Here is an 18,409-nt window from a genome sequence, read left to right on the forward strand (position 1 = left end):
GGTTATAGGTTTTGGGTTGTTAGATTTTTTCAGCCGAAAAATGTATTATATGAGATTGCTGCCGTATTATAAAAGAATTATTACTGCAAGCTTGGGATAGGCCTGCAACGCAGTGGGTGATTAAACAAAAAAATGTGAAAATATTCAAATAGCACTGTGAAGATAGTTGCACTCAAATGTGCTTTTGTTCGTGGCATTGCAGCGGTAGAACGCAATGCAGCGGTGCGCTATGAACCCGGCGACCCAGGTTCCATTTCCACCCACGGTCGACATCAGTGGCGATTGTCTGGCTCGGCCCTTGGGCTTCCCCGAGGTTGACTCAGCCCTAAATGAGTACCTGGTAAGATGTGTAAACATCGGTATTGTGGGTAAGGTGAAGGTGGTCTGGTGGGCCCACTTGCCCCAACAGTCTATGAAGGCTAAATGGGGGTGGAGAGGGACATCTTAGCTTTTTTTTTATCTTTTGCAGTGGTGCACGCTGTATGATATCTCAAAGTCAAATATTTCGGTCGCTCAAAAAAGATGTGGCGCTTATCTCTGCCGGAGGGTCTGAGTCAGTGGTGGAGATTAAACATTCCACAAAGACCATCACCCTTGACTTCTGATTTTACTGACCCTGAAGAGATGATGGGCTGAGTCCCCCCCCCCCTCCCCCGATCGGAATTTGAACCCGTAGCTTTGCGATTGTTCACGTGTCCCTGGGTGGAGTTTGCGGGGGGGGGGGGGCACGGGGGGCAATGCCCCGCCCAAACTGGACACCTTTATTAATTTATTTTCACGAGTTTACAATAAAGATAAAAAACATCTTCTTGGTTCTTTCGGTAAAGTCACGTAGAAGGGAAATAATAAAATAATAAAAATCAAACATAATAACAATTTTATTATGTTTTATTTTTATTATTTTATTCCCTTCTACGCGACTTTACCGAAAGAGCCAAGAAGATGAATCCCTGCAGTGACGAAAGCTTTAAATCGAAACATAAAAACATCTATTAATTAATTATATGCACCCGCGATTACTAATGTGAGGGACGAAGCAAACCACTGCCCCACCCCCCTAAATCTAGAGGTCAAACTGCCTCTGGCGCTACCAATGTGCAGCGCTCTGCTGGGACTGGGACATCCCCTGTGACCCAGCACTGTGGAGGCGAGGGTTGGTGGATCACCGCACGATCGTTGTGAAACTCCTTTCCCGTGAACGTCGAGCAGGAACCATAGCCTGACTCTACGGGGCAAGACGGCACAGCAACAAATTGTGGACTCCACCTGTTCCGTCTCGATGGGATTAGAGTGTTTCCCCCTTGCATAAGTGAGCTTTCACCCAGAGTGCTCCGGTTTCATTCCACGGATAAGCGCTCATTGAATTGGCCGCTAACACCTTAATATATAGGTGATCGCAGAGCTTTGGCAATCATTGGCACCGGCTCATGACGTGGCTGCCTTCCCGCTTGTCTGTGATTCGTCCTCGAGCCTCTGCGAGGGTGCGTGGATACCGTGCGGCGCGTTACACGTTGAAACTATTGTGAGCAGTGCTTCTCGATTCCTACGACACATTGGGACTTGTTTAATGCCCGCGTGAGGTGCGATGTTGAGGAAGACATTACTTCTAGATTTTTTTTCTTTACCTACGTGACTTTACCGAAAAAACAAAGAGTATGAAGACATTACTGTTGACTGTGAGTCTATAGCGTGCCAGCCGCAGCATATCACCTCCCCCCGCCCCCAGCCGAATATGAAATCGCAATTACGAGGACAAAAGCGGACGGGAAAAGCCAAAACGTTTCCAATAAGTAAATAGACAAATAACGGGCCATTCGAATGTGAACAAGGAATGGCAACAACAACAATGCTACCTCGCGTGGAGAATCACGCAAAGGCGGCTCGGCGTGACCTTTAGCACCTTAATAAGGAACTCTAAATAACACCGCACCGTTGCGCCTTTTCCATCCAGTGAATGGGAAATTCACGATTCCAAGTCAAATCGAAAGGCGCGCGTTGGAGGCCATCGTGGAAGTGGTGTCGCCCCCCCCCCCGGTCCGTGCGCAAGACGCACAAAGCAACGGCCGGCCCGGCGACTGCACTCAGCGTTCAGGGTCACGGCGTCGCGAGTAAGCAACGCACAGTCGATGCTTGAATGCCGCGGCGGTTCATGGAAGCTGGCGAACCGCGTAGCAGCATCCTCTATCTTCTTGGTTCTTTCGATAAAGTCACGTAGAATGGAAATAATAAAATAATAAAAATAAAACATGATAAAAATAATTCTCACGACGTTTCAGCCACAAGGCAAGCAGCCGTCATCAGGTGGAGAACAGGTCTGTCGAGAAGACAGAGTCTGTCTTAATAAAATAATACAAATAAAACATAATAAAATAATTCTCACAACGTTTCGGCCACAACCCAAGCAGCCGTCATCAGGTGGAGAGCAGGTCTGTCAAGAAAACAGAGTCTGTCTTAATAAAATAATACAAATAAAACATAATAAAATAATTCTCGCGACGTTTCGGCCACAACGCAAGCAGCCGTCCTCAGGTGGAGAGCAGGTCTGTCGAGAAGACAGAGTCTGTCTTCGCGAAACGTCGTGAGACTTATTTTATTATGTTTTATTTTTATTATTTTATTATTTACATTCTACGTGACTTTACCGAAAGAACCAAGAAGATGAATCCCTGCAGTCACGAAAGCTTTAAATCGAAATTCAGCACCCTCTAGTTAGGGAATCGTCGGCGAAGTGTAGCTTTGATTTCTGTAAATGATATGGGCTCTTACGGCGTATGTAGAATGATTCCTTGCGACTGGCGATGATGGAAAGGTTTGCAAATTTCAATCCTGGTCTGGGATCGACATCCCGTCATCCGTCTTGATCCTTTAAAACGAGTTACCGCTTCGGAGTGCATCGACTGTGGTCGACCTATGGACAGACTGGTCCCTGCTTTGGCAATGTGGAATTCCCACTGCTGGCTCATGGCCTCGGACAGGTGACGAACGCGGCGCCCTGTATCCTTTAAACAGGGAGACATTCTGAGTTGACTTTACCTTTAAAATATGGAAAGAGCGCTTCGTAACAAAACGCTGGAAAAATAACAGGCGACCTCACATCGTCGCGTGTAGTGGGGTAAAGTGTGGACACTCCCAACTCGACCACGACATCTGGCCGGCGCGGAAGGGTGTGATAATGAATAAGCCCTCTCTCGAGAGCCTCCTCGAGTGAAGACCCTCCCGCCAGCAGTGACCAGGCGCCCTGCAAAAGTGATTGCAGGACTGTGCCTCGACCAAGCGAGCCGAACGTTTGCGCGGCGCGCGTGACGGCCGGTGACCGCATGTACGAACGGACCTTATAGATTAGCATCGCCTCCAACACTGAGGACGGTGGTGCTTAGCTCGTGAAACCAGTGCGTGAGGTGCCGCGAACGCCCAGCGCCGCACGCAGCACGCGCTCACCGATGCTCGCCCCCTGGCCGATGTCGTGTAGCGATCGCGCGTCAAAGAGCCACTCTCCAGGCTGACCTGTAGATGGCAGTACAGCAACTAGGTCGCTAACATATCTGTGCGTGCAATTGCATTGTTTTGCGATCGTAAGCGTGTGCATTATTCTCCCCACCTACCCGACCCCCTCCGTGTACAACGCTTGGAATTTAAAATACAGGCGGATTTTTGTGAATATCTATAGAAACTGAGTAACACCATGCACGCACACCAAGGACTCAGTTCAAGGTAAAGTTATTGTCACTCTCTGCTCACTCACACGTGGGGAATTGCCCCTCTCCGTTGGCAACCTTTCGGCCATGGTGGGAATTCCACATTTGCATGGACTATTCATACGCCTACCACCTGCTGCATCTCCACGCTCGCAATTGCCACGCTTGAATGTGAAATTGGCTTAAATTGAACCTTGGTCGGGTTTTTTACCCTATGACCTTTATCGTGATCATGAACTCGCCACCCTTGTGTATGACCTCCTCTCACCCATCACCCATATGTTTTTATGCATGGTACATAATATTTGGTGTATTATTTATTTATTCCCCCCCCCCCCCCTCAGCTCTCCTCTGCCTTAAACACGAGTGCTTGTGCTGTCCATTTGTGGCCATATTGCACGTGTATGTCAGTGATGTGAAAGTACTCGCCCGGTGCTCTGACAACGGTCAGAGCATTAAGCCCCCATGAGCCACCCGGTCAACCTCGCGGAAAAGTCTCCTCATTCCATTCACGAGGCATCATGTTCCAGGAGTTGATGTCCCTTCCGATGGAACATTGCAATCCAATTCAATTTGGATCTGTCAATCAATCAATGTTTTTTTTTAAATACACGAAACCCCATTGGGACAACGGTCGTGCTTTTCGATGGAGTCAGAGCAAACGCCGACATGAGAACGCACGGCAGTGGCCGACCTGAGCCCTTGGTGGAAATTCCACTTTCTGGGAGGGCAGAGTCTCTTATAGCGTTACTGATGTTGAGTCCCTGACAAGAAATACCTAATTTTACACTTCCAGGGAGGATGATGGGTTGATTCAACCCGCCAAATAGAAGTTTAAAAAAAATCTCGAAAATGTGAAAAAAAAATGTGAGTACCCCGACTCACAAGTGGTAGGTTGGCAGGTCAAATCCCAGTCGACAGCCAATCATCCCTTTGGGGTTCATAAAATTAGGACCACATTTCAGGAAGCCGACAGCCGCCATCCTATGGAAGAACTCGCCCTGGCGAGGCGAATTGGGAACATCAAATCGGCCCATCTCATTGCTCACTTGAGCTAGGAGAGAGACTGCATGCATTTACTTTAAATACTCACAGCGCAGAAGTTCGACAAGCAGTATAAATGGGTGTCACCACGGTTAGTTGATAGGCAGGTCACGTGCGGTTGGGGTAACGTCGCGGGTTTTTCCCACCTCTTCCAAGACATCTCGCTAGATTGGAAGAGTAGACCAAATACCACCTTAAGGACCTCTCTAAAGCTCCTTCGAGTGAAGGCCTTTCCTCCAGCAATGAACAATCAGTGGGCTGTACAACTTATAAAAAAAACCAATACGATATTCCGGGCACGGTTTGCGTCTACTTCAAACGCACTGTGTTGTCAGGTTACACGTGCACCATTTGAAATGTAATATATTAAATCGTTCGTGTACTCTTCGGATGTCACGCGTCCGATGCACTGCATGTCCACCCACAAACTCGCGATTCGCGATGCGTTCAGCAGCGTCGCGCGCGCTCGTGTTTCGAGTCAAATTAGGTACGCAATGATAAATAACGAACGGACAATGTTGACGAGCGTCCCTTTTCTCATGCCACGTGTGTGTCACCTGCTTTAAGGCAGCCGACGAGCCTTTTGAACAGTTTACAGTGAAAGTAATTAGAAGCCCGGTTTTAATCAGAGCATAAATAAACTTTATATTATGCTCCGAGCGTGTCGAATTCTTTGAAGATTAATGGTCATACAAACCGCAGTTCAAAGACTGATTGCGCACCTCGTTGAAAATGTATTTCACGCCGTGACCTACTGCTTTGAGTAACGGCGGCAGGTCACCCTTTTGTCGTTCATTTGTCTGTGAATATTGATGCAAAATGAAGAGGGCATCAAACTTTTGTTGCGATGGGAGCTATCGAAAACAACCAATCATCGCGGTGGCGAGACGTTAACTCCCGAGATGTTTGCATTGTTCTCCCTGTTGCTGGCGTGGATTTGTCTCCGAGTGCTCCGGGTTTTCCCCTCCACATTTAGAATCAAAATGCGTTTATAGTATTTGGCTGCTTTACATGTCCACGTGATAAGCCACTTCGTTGAGCTGTCTGTTATGTGTGGCCAGGTCGCTTTTGAAAAAGAGCTCAGTGCGCCTTACCTGGAAAAAACAGAAAAAATAGTTAAGTTTATATGAATCTGATTCAGGGCCAAGCAGGGCCAGGGGCGGGGCTAATAAATTAAATCTCAAGTCGTTTCGGTCAGTTTGCGTGTCTGATGCAACAAAGTGACTTTCAGCGTCACGTCTCAGTTTCTTGCAGTGGAAAAACAACCTGAAGTCTTCTGAGTTGCTTTGGCACGGCCTAGGCATGGCTCGGTCGTGCAGTGGAAATTACATAATTTGAGCCTGCAGCGTTCCACTTGCGAGTGGAGTACTCTGTCAGTGTCTTCAGGCCAGATGATTGGCGTGCATGAAGCAGTTCAGTCTCATTCAGACGCTGTCTTTCCGACCGACCTGTTCTTCACCTGAGGACGGCTGCTTGCGTTGTGGCCGAAACGTCGTGAGAATTGTATTTTATTATGTTTTCTTTTGATTATTTTATTATTTGCCTTCTACGTGAATTTACCGAAAGAACCAAGAAGACAGTTCAGTCTGGTACGGGTTTTAAAATATTTTCCCCTATGTTTGGTGAAATAAATATTTTTCAATACACGTGTAAAGTACAGTGGTTACGGACGATAACTTCAGAGTAAATGGCCACATGATGAATGTGAAAACCAGACCAATGTTTTCTTGTGGTTCATCGTGTTTCCTTGCGTGTGTTAACCGCAACGCTCACATCCTTGTCACTCCGAGTTTCGTGCCTGCTTCTTGCGTTTTGAATATTGTTCACCATCTTTTCTAGCACGTGGTGTAAAAGGGGTTGCCATATGTTAAACTCGACCCTACCAGGAGAATGGGAAATTTCCACCCTTGACCTGGGACAAAACAACACAAAGATCCCCCGTATAGCCTTAACATACTGTAGGGGCAAGTGCTGTTAGCGAGCATCTATGAAGGCCGGAACGGCACACTAGGGGGCGGGTGGCTAACACCACGCTCGACCGCCTTTGTCTCCCCAGTGGCGATGTTTACACACAGCACCAGGTACCAAATGATAAGCCACTTTGTTGAGCTATCATTTGAACCTCGTAGTGGTACCATAGTACCACCGGCTCTCGCATAATGTCCGTGATGCAGTCATTTTCAGTTTGTTGATGGTCGGCGATACGGCAATAAGCTCATCTCGACGAGCTGTACACGATGCACTATTAAGATAATAACAGATTTTTTAAATGTTATCGATATCGCGGAGTAGCACTGATTACAGATTGATTGGTACCTCAGTCGCGGAATTAAGTATATCCCTGGAAAAAATATTTAATTGCCTCGGCCATTTTGTATTATTTGGGACCCCGGGGACCGCCAAAATGATCATTTGTGGCCAGGCCGCTAAATTAAAACCTCAGTGGGCTTCGTCTGCAGGTCACAACTCACTCACCCACCCACTCACTGCTCACCACACTGCAGGTCACAACTCACTCACCCACTCACTGCTCACCACACTGCAGGTCACAACTCACTCACTCACTGCTCACCACACTGCAGGTCACAGCAACTCACCCACCCACCCACCCACTCCTCACCACACTGCAGGTCACAACTCACTCACCCACTCACTGCTCACCACACTGCAGGTCACAACTCACCCACCCACCCACTCCTCACCACACTGCAGGTCACAACTTACTCACCCACTCACAACACTGCAGGTCACAACCATTGGTCCTACCACTTTAGTACTGCTGTTTGTGACTGGTCATTTGGCATTTTTGAGCCTTTCGGTCTGTGCTTTGCCACTCAGACTTTTTTAAATGGCTAAAATGTTATAAATGTATGCTTATACCTTTATTTCTCCAATAAAATGTCTGTAAGATATCTCACAATGCTGCTGTAAATAGCATTACTGGGAGCAAATATCCATTCCCATTACGATTAAAGCATTAAAATCCCATTGACATTTACATGGAATTCAATTGACTTGTTATGGAATTCAATTGACTTATCGTTATTTAACAGAACCTAATAAAGTGGGATTGCTTCATTTTTTGACAAACAACTGAACTCAACCTTTCCACATATTGCAGATAAATTATAGCTAATGTGTTGTCAGCGCTCAGCCCGTGAAACTCAGAAATTAAACTGGGAAGGGTGAGGCTCTTTCTTTTTGAAAATGTGTTGACATTGGTGTGATTGGAGCACCTTTTTCTCTGCAATAAGTGCAGAAAATAAAGCTTCCAAATCACTTTGCTGGGCAGCGGGCCACGCTGTTCCATAGAGCAGGAATTTGGACGGCAACGAAAAAAAATACGAAACATTTGGTGGTGATTTTCGACAAAGCTACACACGGCTAATGACTATGATTAAGCCCGAAATATAAAGCATAAATCACACCATTGAGAGATGAATGAAGTTCTCGTGGCAGTTTAATAAATATAATGCTGACAGTGTTTCGTGGAGTGGAAATTTTACAGCACCTTACCCCCAAAAAACAACACTGCTAGTGGTGTTTATAATACACAAGGTGATCCATTTATAGATCCCACCACCAGAACCACCTGATATCTAATTACACCTCTCTCTTCTCAACAGCGGATTGAATTTTGTGAAAGTAATGGCTGTGTCTTACAGAGGAGAGTGGTGAAAGATTTAATAAGTGATTTGAGATTGGTGGAAGACATGCAGAAGCTCTGAATTAAAACATTGTTTTTGATATACAGAATTGTCTTATTATTCCAATGTGGTATCTGTAAACGAATCACCCATCATATAATATGTTTAAATTACCTAATAAATTCACGCTTCCACCACATGAACATGCCACTCGGTGCTTAGCTCTTCGGCAGACGTTTCACCAACATAATCAATCACTTTCAGGTCTAACCCATGTCACGGTGTCTCCCTACTCACGCACTTAGGTGTCTAGTTTTTACAAGCGAGCCCTCAGATTGCTTTAGACATTACACATTTCCTATGGTGGCGGGGCGGTGGGGGTCAGTCACTCCATCCGTGTGTGGACTGTCCGTTCGAGAACCCGAACTGACGACGAGAACGTCAGGGCATTCGGTTCCTGAGACTCAACAAAGATTCAACAAAGACCCAACAAAGACCCAACAAAGACTCAAAAAAGACTCAACAAAGACTCAAAAAAGACTCAACAGAGACTCAACAGAGACCCAATAAAGACTCAACAGAGACTCAACAAAGACTCAACAAAGACCCAAGAAAGACTCAACAAAGACCCAACAAAGATTCTAGGTTTGAAGCTTTCGTGACTGCAAGGAATCATCTTCTTAGGTTTTTTCGGTAAAGTCACGTAGAAAGTAAAATAAAATAAAAACAAAAATCACGACGTTTCGGAGGCAACACAAGTCTCCGTCATCAGGTGGGACCGTCACAGCCAGATTAGCTGTATCAAGTGATAGATTAGCTGTATCACTTGATACAGCTAATCTGGCTGTGACGGTCCCACCTGATGACGGAGACTTGTGTTGCCTCCGAAACGTCGTGATTTTTGTTTTTATTTTATTTTACTTTCTACGTGACTTTACCGAAAAAACCCAACAAAGACCTAATAAAGACCCAATAAAGATTAAAATAAGACTCAACAGAGACCCAACAGAGACTCAACAGAGACTCAACAAAGACCCAACAAAGATCCAACAGAGACTCAACAAAGACTCAACAAAGAGCCATCGTCCTTCGCGCCCGGCAGGTCGTGGGGGTCGCTACAATCATCACAACCGCGTAAAATTGAGATAGCTGACGGACAATATTGAAACACGCTTCGCAGTCTCAAAGGAGGGGGGGTGGCGCGGGGGGGGGGGGCCTCTGAACAGGACAAGCTGCGGCCCTACGTCCGCTCGAGCACAACACCGCCGGTGGACTCCATGGGCCGCCCGCCGTGCCTCGCCCTCCCTCTACAGTCGTGCCTCTGCCGGCGCAGAAGATCCAAGGGTCTGATCGTCCGCCAAGCTCACGGTCAACCGCATCCACTTGCACAAGCCATGGCAGCAGATGCGGATGAATACATTCTCCAGTGGTGGTGAGACTGTGGTCATCCAGAACGGGCCGTACAACGTACAACGACGCAATGCCCGGATCCACGCATACAAAGAAGCCATGGCAGTGATTACACTCTGCTGCTCATAAAGCAGTTATCTGGGCTTGACCACCTCTATGTGAAATTGTAGTTGTTCCGCTGCATCTACATTAAAGGCCGACCGAAATTCGGTTTCGGCGCCGAAAGTTGTCAAATAGCCTCTTTTGGCATACTTTCGGTTTTGGCCGAAAGTACATTTTTTACTTTCGGTCTGGTTTCGGTTTCGGCCAGAACTGATATTGACTTTCGATCGTCATTCGTCAACCGAAGATCTATTTTAGAATATAACGCTAGTGTTACGTTTATCACTCTGCCTATTGGCCGGTCAGTCGGCACTAGGCAATCCTATGCGATAGTCTGCAAACACACACACATGTCAGCAGCAGCACCTTGGGAGCGAGGTTACAGCCGCAACCATGGTCTGCTAATGTATATACGACCGGTCAACAGATGGCAGCCTGCATCTCCATCTGTGGGTGGAGTCTCTTTGGGACGACAACAAAGTGCCTCTGTTGTCTGTTCCCAGCCTTCTGCCCGCCTTGGCTTGATGTGTTGCGTTCGCTTCAGTCTACACGCGTGTTGATACCGAGATTCGAAGTCTGACAATTAGAGGCCGAGCGAAATTCGGTTTCGGTGCCGAAAGTTGAAAAATGGCCTCTTTCGGCATAGTTTCTGTTTCGGCCGAAGCCAAAAAGTTAACATTCGGTTTTGTTTCAGCCGAAAGTCAATTTTTTACTTTCGGTTTACTTTCGGTTTTGGCCGAAACCAGAAATTCAGTTTCGGTCGGCCTCTAATCTACATCAGCCGTATGACAGCAGAAGAACGAAGTCGATGCGTTCCATTATGTCACTTCGTTGTCAGTAACTTCGTGACCAGAGGCTTCGTTAACAAAGACTTCGTTAAGAGAAGAGCTTGCCACAAATGAAGCACAATGCCTTGCTGATCTCGTCAAGGACCATAGACCATCACGCGAACTCCGATCATCCTCGTAGCGGCTTTTGGCAAGACACCACATCGCGCGCTTTCAAATGCGATTTTGCGGCCGCTTGAAACGCTTCTCCCAATATTAGGAAGCCACTGGAGCTATGCAATTTTAAATCATCTAGATTGAGAACTCACTTCTTTAGAACAGCTCTTTTTGTCCAGTCAGTTGTCTTTCTGCCACACCTCCTATGAGCACTTTTGGCGTCGTACGCTTCAACGTACAATCCTACATATCACTGGCACCAGGGGCGGTTTCTTCATTAGGGCGATTGGGCGACGCACCACCAACCACAGAGTCACGCTAGCCGTCACTGTGCCTCTGGATATAGTCCAATCAGCGTCATGCTACGTTCTGTGGAGTACCGCCTCTTTTTGGGCGATTTCCCTCCAGCTGAGAATCGCCCCGAGTGGTCCCATAGACTTACATTCAAAGATGTTTTTTTTCGAACGGGGGCGCTGCAATGCATTCTCTATGGCTTCCGGGAGGGCTCGCCCTAACGTGCTTACGTCATCATACGTGCTTACGTCATCATCAATATAATTTGTCGCCACCTAGTGGAATCTTTAATAAAATAAACTTGAGTGGATTGTATTAATAGTGAGTATAGAAACAAACAAGATGTATTGTAAGAGTCACTTTATTTTTCATTAATATTAGAGAAGTGAAGTGGCCTTTATATGCTTAAGCTGTTAATTTATCCATTGCATGGGTGGACCTTATCCTTATCAATCATCCAGACATTTGCCCCCCCTGAGAGATTTTGCAGGAGCCGCCACTGGCACGCTGCAGAAAGCGCGGACCTTCGCTCGTCGCGCGTTCACGTGGCCTTGCCCCGCGGCGACAGAGTCCACGAGCAGGCGGCTCAACTGGCTTGGCACGGCCGAGCGAATTTTCCCCCGACAGACTCGCTCTGCATCCGCCAGGCGAGGACAAAGATCCCCCACGTAGGCTCCGACAGACTTTCGGGGCAAGCACTGTTTAGCAAGCGGCCGCTGCGAAGGCCGGAACCGGGCGCAAAGGGGGCGGTGTGGCCAGGACCATGTCTTGGCCGAATTTGACTCCCCCAGTTCGCACAGCACCCATGTACCATTTTTTAAAGGCTGAGTCGACCTAGGGGAAGCCCCAGGGACGCGTTCAGATATTCGCCACCGTTATTGGTCGTGAGCGGCAACCGGACGGAGTTGTCGGGTTTTGTAGCGCGCATTGTGCTAACCACGACGCTGCTGCTCCAATACCAATACCTGCCATTCGCCACTAAGTGACTGTGACGTCACCACGGCGCCTGTGCCAGGCCAGGTGCACTTTGAGACCACGTTAAGTGTCGAACAGACTCAGGTGCCATGGGTTGGCTGACTGAGATGACTGGCAGGTGCAACATCTGTGCCAACTTGCTGCACTTTATTCGCCCAGCTCTCCGCTCGTTGTTGTGAGCGTCGTTCCGCTGCCAAGTAGCTCCCCAGTAGCAGCGTCCTTCACGAGCCTCCTCCATTGAGGCCGATCTTGACACCGCTGGTACCAGTCATTCGGCAAGTCACTGAGCTCGACATCTTCTCATACCGCATCAGACCATCTCCTCTCCAGCCCATGTCGTGCCCGTTTAGCCCCCTCTATCTGGGCAAATGGCCAAACAGAAGCTGCTTAGGCATGCGGGCTACATTACCCAGCCACCGCAGCCTTGCCTGCCGGAGGAGCTCACTGATGGGAATGTGTCTCCATCCTATAAAGACCTCCCATATAGTCTGTAACATACTATTGGGGCAAGTGCTGTTAGCGAGCACCTATGAAGGCCGGCACGGCACATTAGGGAGTTAGTGTTTAACACCACACCCGCCGGCCTTTGTCTCCCCAGTGGCGATGTTTACACACCGAACCCGGACCGCAAGATTCGTAGTGCAGCGTAGCGCTAATCGCTACACCACCACTTCCCCACAAAGATCCCCCGTATAGCCTTAACAGACTGTAGGGGCAAGTGCTGTTAGCGAGCACCTATGAAGGCCGGAACGGTACACGAGGGGGTGGGTGGCCAGCACCACGCCCGACCGCCTTTGTCTCCCCAGTGGCGATGTTTACACACCGCACCAGGTACTCATTTAAGGCTGAGTCGACCTTGGGGAGGCCCAGGACCGGTTCAGATAATCGTCACTGGTGTTAGCCGTGAGCGGGAATCGAACCCGGGTCGCCAGGTTCATAGCGCAGCGCGCTAACCGCTACACTACCGCTCCCCACTTCCCCACAGGCACACACAGACACACACCAGCTCATTCCCACACGCGCTGAATCACAGTGCTCTCTCAATCAACGTGTAGCCCCACCACATAAACACGTGGAGCACGCCCCCCCACCCAGCCATCTATGATAGTGCTTGCTCTGTCTGCAAGTGAGATGCTCACTCTCATTAAAGCTGTGAACAGAAATAATGTTCAAGTCACAATGTCCCCGTGCTCAAATGCGCGCTGGGCGATGTGTATGTACACCAGGGGTGAGGTTTAGATTTCATTAAAAAAATATTTCAGATCTTCAGATTTTGTAGCATTTACATAATTCAGGATGAGTTTGAACTGATGAGATAAACAGCATTTCAGATGTAGGATTTTGGGGTTTTTGCGGTTAAATGTCAGGTCTTAGGATTGTTTGAATTGTGTGCTATATGAATGTGTTCGTGCTAACAATAGCGATGTCAGCCAATGTCACACGATTCAACAGGAAAATCAGGGTAGTGATGTCGTGATCATGATGTTACTTCCAGATTTTGGATCAAACAAACAAAAAAATCGGATCAATCTTAAATTTTGTATCCAGGCCAAATTGTAATAATTTTACAGAATTATTGGACGTGTCTTTGTGCTCAAAAAAGCGACGTCACACGATGCCACGTGACGCCTACTTTGGAAACAAAAGCACGGATGTGACATCACGTCTTGCGATGTAATTTTGTGATCAATTCCTAATGATTTATGAAACATAAGAATAGGTTTAACCCTTCACAGTAATGAAACAGGAGGTGTTAAGATGTTCAAACACCAAATAGAAACCTTTTACAAGGAATCGAGTCTGCATTAACCACACGTGATTGTGGTGAACATGCAAACAGACACGCTCTGGTAATGTACGCATTGTCTTTGCAACTGATTGGCCTACACCAGCGGCAGCCTTCTTTTGGGCCTAGTCTCACCACCAGTGTTAGACGAGAAAACGCCAAAAGGCAAAGACAATGCACGTATCAGAGCATTTATAGCTCAGGTTGAGCAGCTATACCTGATTTATTCACTTAAGGCTTTCGTGACTGCAGGAATTCATATTCTTTGGGTCTTTCGGTAAAGTCACGTAGATAGAAAAAAGAATAACAATAAAATGATAAAAATTTAATTAAAATTAAAATAAAGTGAATACAAAATAAATTAAAATATCACGACGTTTCGATCGCAACACAAGCAATTGTCATTGGCCTGCTGATCTCTGATTTTACATTATCAGGTTCAATGTCTCACACTAACACAGCCACCGTCATTTGTGTCCTCGATGTGGCTGCGGCTCAGCGATTTCAAATTGACATGCTAATCTCTCACAATACAATGGCCACCTCCGTGCCCTCGTCGTGGAGGTCGCTCTCCGATATTACATTGACATGCAAATTTATCACATTAACATCGCTAACCCCGCCCACTTCGTTTATGACCCTTGGGCTACACCCATTTCAAACCTTTAAAACAGCCTGCTTCAGCAGCTTTTCCCCCTCTTTTTTCTCCTAATGACGATTGATTGTGTTGCGATCGAAACGTCGTGATATTTTTTTATTCACTTTATTTTCATTTTATTTTCATCATTTTATTGTTATTATCTTTTCTATCTACGTGACTTTACCGAAAGACCCAAATAACCTGATTTATTGCCAGAAAGGGTAAAACCTATTATTATTTCCCAAACGATGTGGTTATAGGATCGTGCGAGATTTCCTAACTAAGCCTGATCTTTGTTTTTTTTCCTAGTAAACCGAAAATTGGGAACACACTTCCCGAACGTTAAGTATCTGTCGATGGCCTTGATCCAGTGGTGAAAATTCACGCGATTTTGGCATGTCCAGGTCTGTCTGTAGCACAAAAACTGTTGACTCCCCACCAAGACGTGGAGACTTACTGGGTAGTTCTCATTTCACTGAGCTTAAAGGAATGATGATGATTGATGATGTTGATGATGATGACACGCTAATGGGTCCTCATAGTGTAAAGGTGCCCCATTTCCATATATTTGGGGGGCAACATATGCTCCCAGAGGCGCATGACTGTACTGCATGATGACATTGCTGTGCTGATGAGTCCTACTGTTGATGAAACAGGTCGAGAGTTGATGTCGTTGTTTCACTGCTGCCTGTTAGGATGGCCACATTTCCTCATCTCTCTTGAGTTGGAAGTTCTAAACTACAAAATGGCTGCTCATTCACTTCTCGTGAGCTCGTGGTATGGATAAGGCTGACAGCTTTTATACTTTTGAAATGCACATCTGTTGTGCGTTGTTAAATCTAGTGATCAAAGGGTAGCACAACACATGGTAATATATTAACTTGTAAATGGATAAGCCTTTTTTGGCCAAGGTGATGACATCATAGGTCATGCGTGCATGCTTCCTCTACCCATGACATAATATCGTGTGACATGGATTCAAGTAACACGGAAAGCCGTGTTGATGCAATCTCATTGTGCGGCTTGAAACGGAACATTATTTTCACTAATTAAATAATCCCGGACAGAATCCATGCGTGTGCATGACTATTCTTCCTTTGTCTTGCAAAGTGTTTGAATTTACCAAGCCCTTTAATGCTATAGCCTCTCCCAAGGCAGATATCACCAGTGTTCCTAAACCCGAGCAGAACTGATGTACAGTCCATTTATTCATTAACCCGAGAAATGGGGTAGACTTCTCATCCCTTCGGGGATAATCTAAAAAAAACCGCGTTGGGTCTTGGCAAAGAGAGAGCAAAGCAGCCCGAGATCTTCCATTGGTAACTTGCCTTTAATTCACAAGCACCGGTCGCCTTCGAAGCGTGCGCGACCTCTGGGTGTCGGGCCGTAAGCAGCGTTGGCTTCAAAAAGCCCCCCCCCCCTTCTCAGTGGCAAAGCAGCATCGCACGGCCACCGTTTGTTCATGCGTTCGTGCGTTTGTGCGATTGATGCCGACGCTCGGGACTGATCAGAGCTGCACGGCACAGACCGCAGAACTATTTTTTTTATTTTACCAGGTAAGGCCCACCGAGCTCTACAGCTCTTTTTTTTCAGAAGCGACCTATACTATCACGAATGATAACTGCTCAACGGCGTTGGCTTATCGCGTGGAAATGTATCGCTGTCCGAATACTCTTAAATGCACGTGCATTCTAAATGTGGAGGGACAAATCGGAAGACCCCGAGAAAAATCCACGTGACCACGGCAAGAACACGCAAACTCAAAATATACAGCAGCAGGCGTCAGGATCGGGATCAAACCCACGACCTCCTGCATACCAGACGAGGTAGTGAACATCTCGCCACCACGGCGTCCCCGCTGAGGGTGTCGTATTTGGAACCGCGGCAAGTAAGGTAATTAAGCTATTTGAAAACAACTGGGGAAATAAATCACGTTTGAGCTGAAATTCGGGAGAGAGATGACTCGCGATGGTTTGGGAACGCTTTAAAGAAACGACCCAGAAGGCGGTGGTGCGCGTGGCAATGCAAAGTCGAGGAGTTGGAGCAAGAGGTCGAGAGGAAGGGTCAGGAGGTTGTGTAGAGCGTTGACGGCGAGACGTGAGCAGCGCACGGGGATTAGAGCAGAGCAGGCGCAAGCGGAGGCACCACACATGAGGCCCCGTTGCCGCGGAAACTGACAGAAGGGATAGGATGTATTTGGATGGATTTATTTTATTTTACGTTGCATAACGAGGTGAGAACTCACAGACACCAGGAGAGTGACGTTTGCCAGTGTGTCCTGGCTAGATTCTGGAGCGTGTGACGGATGAGAAATATGGCTCATGCTGGAATTGATTATAACCGAGTTCAAGACACGGCGTCTCCCCGCTCAATGAGCATTAGAGCGGCGCTCCATCTTTGCCGTCGGTGGCTCCGAGCCAGTGGTGAAAGTGCCACTTTGCCAAGGTGCCGGAGAGCCCTATCCAGAGGGCGGCGAACGTGGCTCTGTTTTCTCACAAAGCGGTACTCCTCTTATCGACCCTGGGGGGGAGGGATGTCCGCCTGAGCCAACCACCGATTCAAATCTTCAAATCGACGGATCAAACGCTGAGCACCAGACCCCGAGCGGGATTCGAGTTCACGAATTTCTGTCAACAAACACTGTCACCTGGCCGGCTCACACGCAGGATTTGGTTTCCGGACGACTGTGGGGGGCATTCAACAATGACTGCGTCCTGTGTGTATTATGCCTCGAGAGAGTCAGAGGGCATGTGGAGTGTGGCTGTAATTGGATCCTCTGATCGTACATCTCGAGTAAACCCCTCAAACCTCGAGGCACACCCTACACGCTTGAACTCATTTTGCCTTACAGTTCATGCTATTAGCACTATTATCAGCCTTGCACAGGCCATTGGAAAGCGTGGTGTGGTATGACGTGGCGATACATGAACTGCAATGGTTCGTGTTGCATTACAGGTTTAAAAAAAACGGAAACCTTCATATTCGATCATAAGTACACGCGGCAGAACAGGGTTTAAACACACTTGATCGTGAGGAATGGGACGTGGTAGGAAATAATTGTCGACGTAACGAGGAAGAGCAGGTCGCGATGGCTGGCACACACATTCAGGATGAGCATAGAACGTGGCAGGAAAATGTTGTTGATGTATCCGGAAAGAGGAGGCTGTGATGGGTGGGATGTGTGGAGGATGGAGGACGTCAGGTTACTGAGACGGGCATTGGGAATGCGCATCCAGAGGTCGCAGACCAAGGGGAAAACCTAAAACCAGATGGTGGGATGATCATCGTCATCATCATCGTCGTCATCATCGTCGTCATCATCATCCTCGTCATCATCATCGTCGTCATCATCATCCTCATCATCATCATCGTCATCATCGTCATCATCATCGTAATCGTCATCATCATCGTCATCATCATCGTCATCATCATCATCGTCGTCGTCATCATCGTCATCGTCGTCATCGTCATCATCATCACAGTCATCATCATCGTCGTCATCAACATCCTCGTCATCATTGTCATCATCGTCATCATCATCGTCTCCCTTGGCCGCAGTGCACGCAGGGAAGCCGCTCGTGCCCCGGCTGTCGACTCGCTCCGCGCTCGCCTGCCCTACACCGTCTCTCCCGGCGTGGTGTGCTCGCTTGTCGGTGCTAATGCTGGAACACTGCGAGTGCTCACCTCGGAGGTTGGCTGTTGATCGTGCAACAGTTGAGGAATCTAGCAGATAGAAGGAAGTGATGCGGATATGTGGTGGTATCAAGGGTGACGACCTATTCATCCTGGTCTTGACCTTAACGTGTTTGATTAATCATCTAGGGGCCAATAATAATAACTGACAGCCGTTTGTCAATCCACTGCTGGAACAA

Source organism: Lampetra fluviatilis, chromosome 4, assembly GCF_964198595.1.
Source record: "Lampetra fluviatilis chromosome 4, kcLamFluv1.1, whole genome shotgun sequence".
Classification (NCBI taxonomy): Eukaryota; Metazoa; Chordata; class Hyperoartia; order Petromyzontiformes; family Petromyzontidae; genus Lampetra; species Lampetra fluviatilis.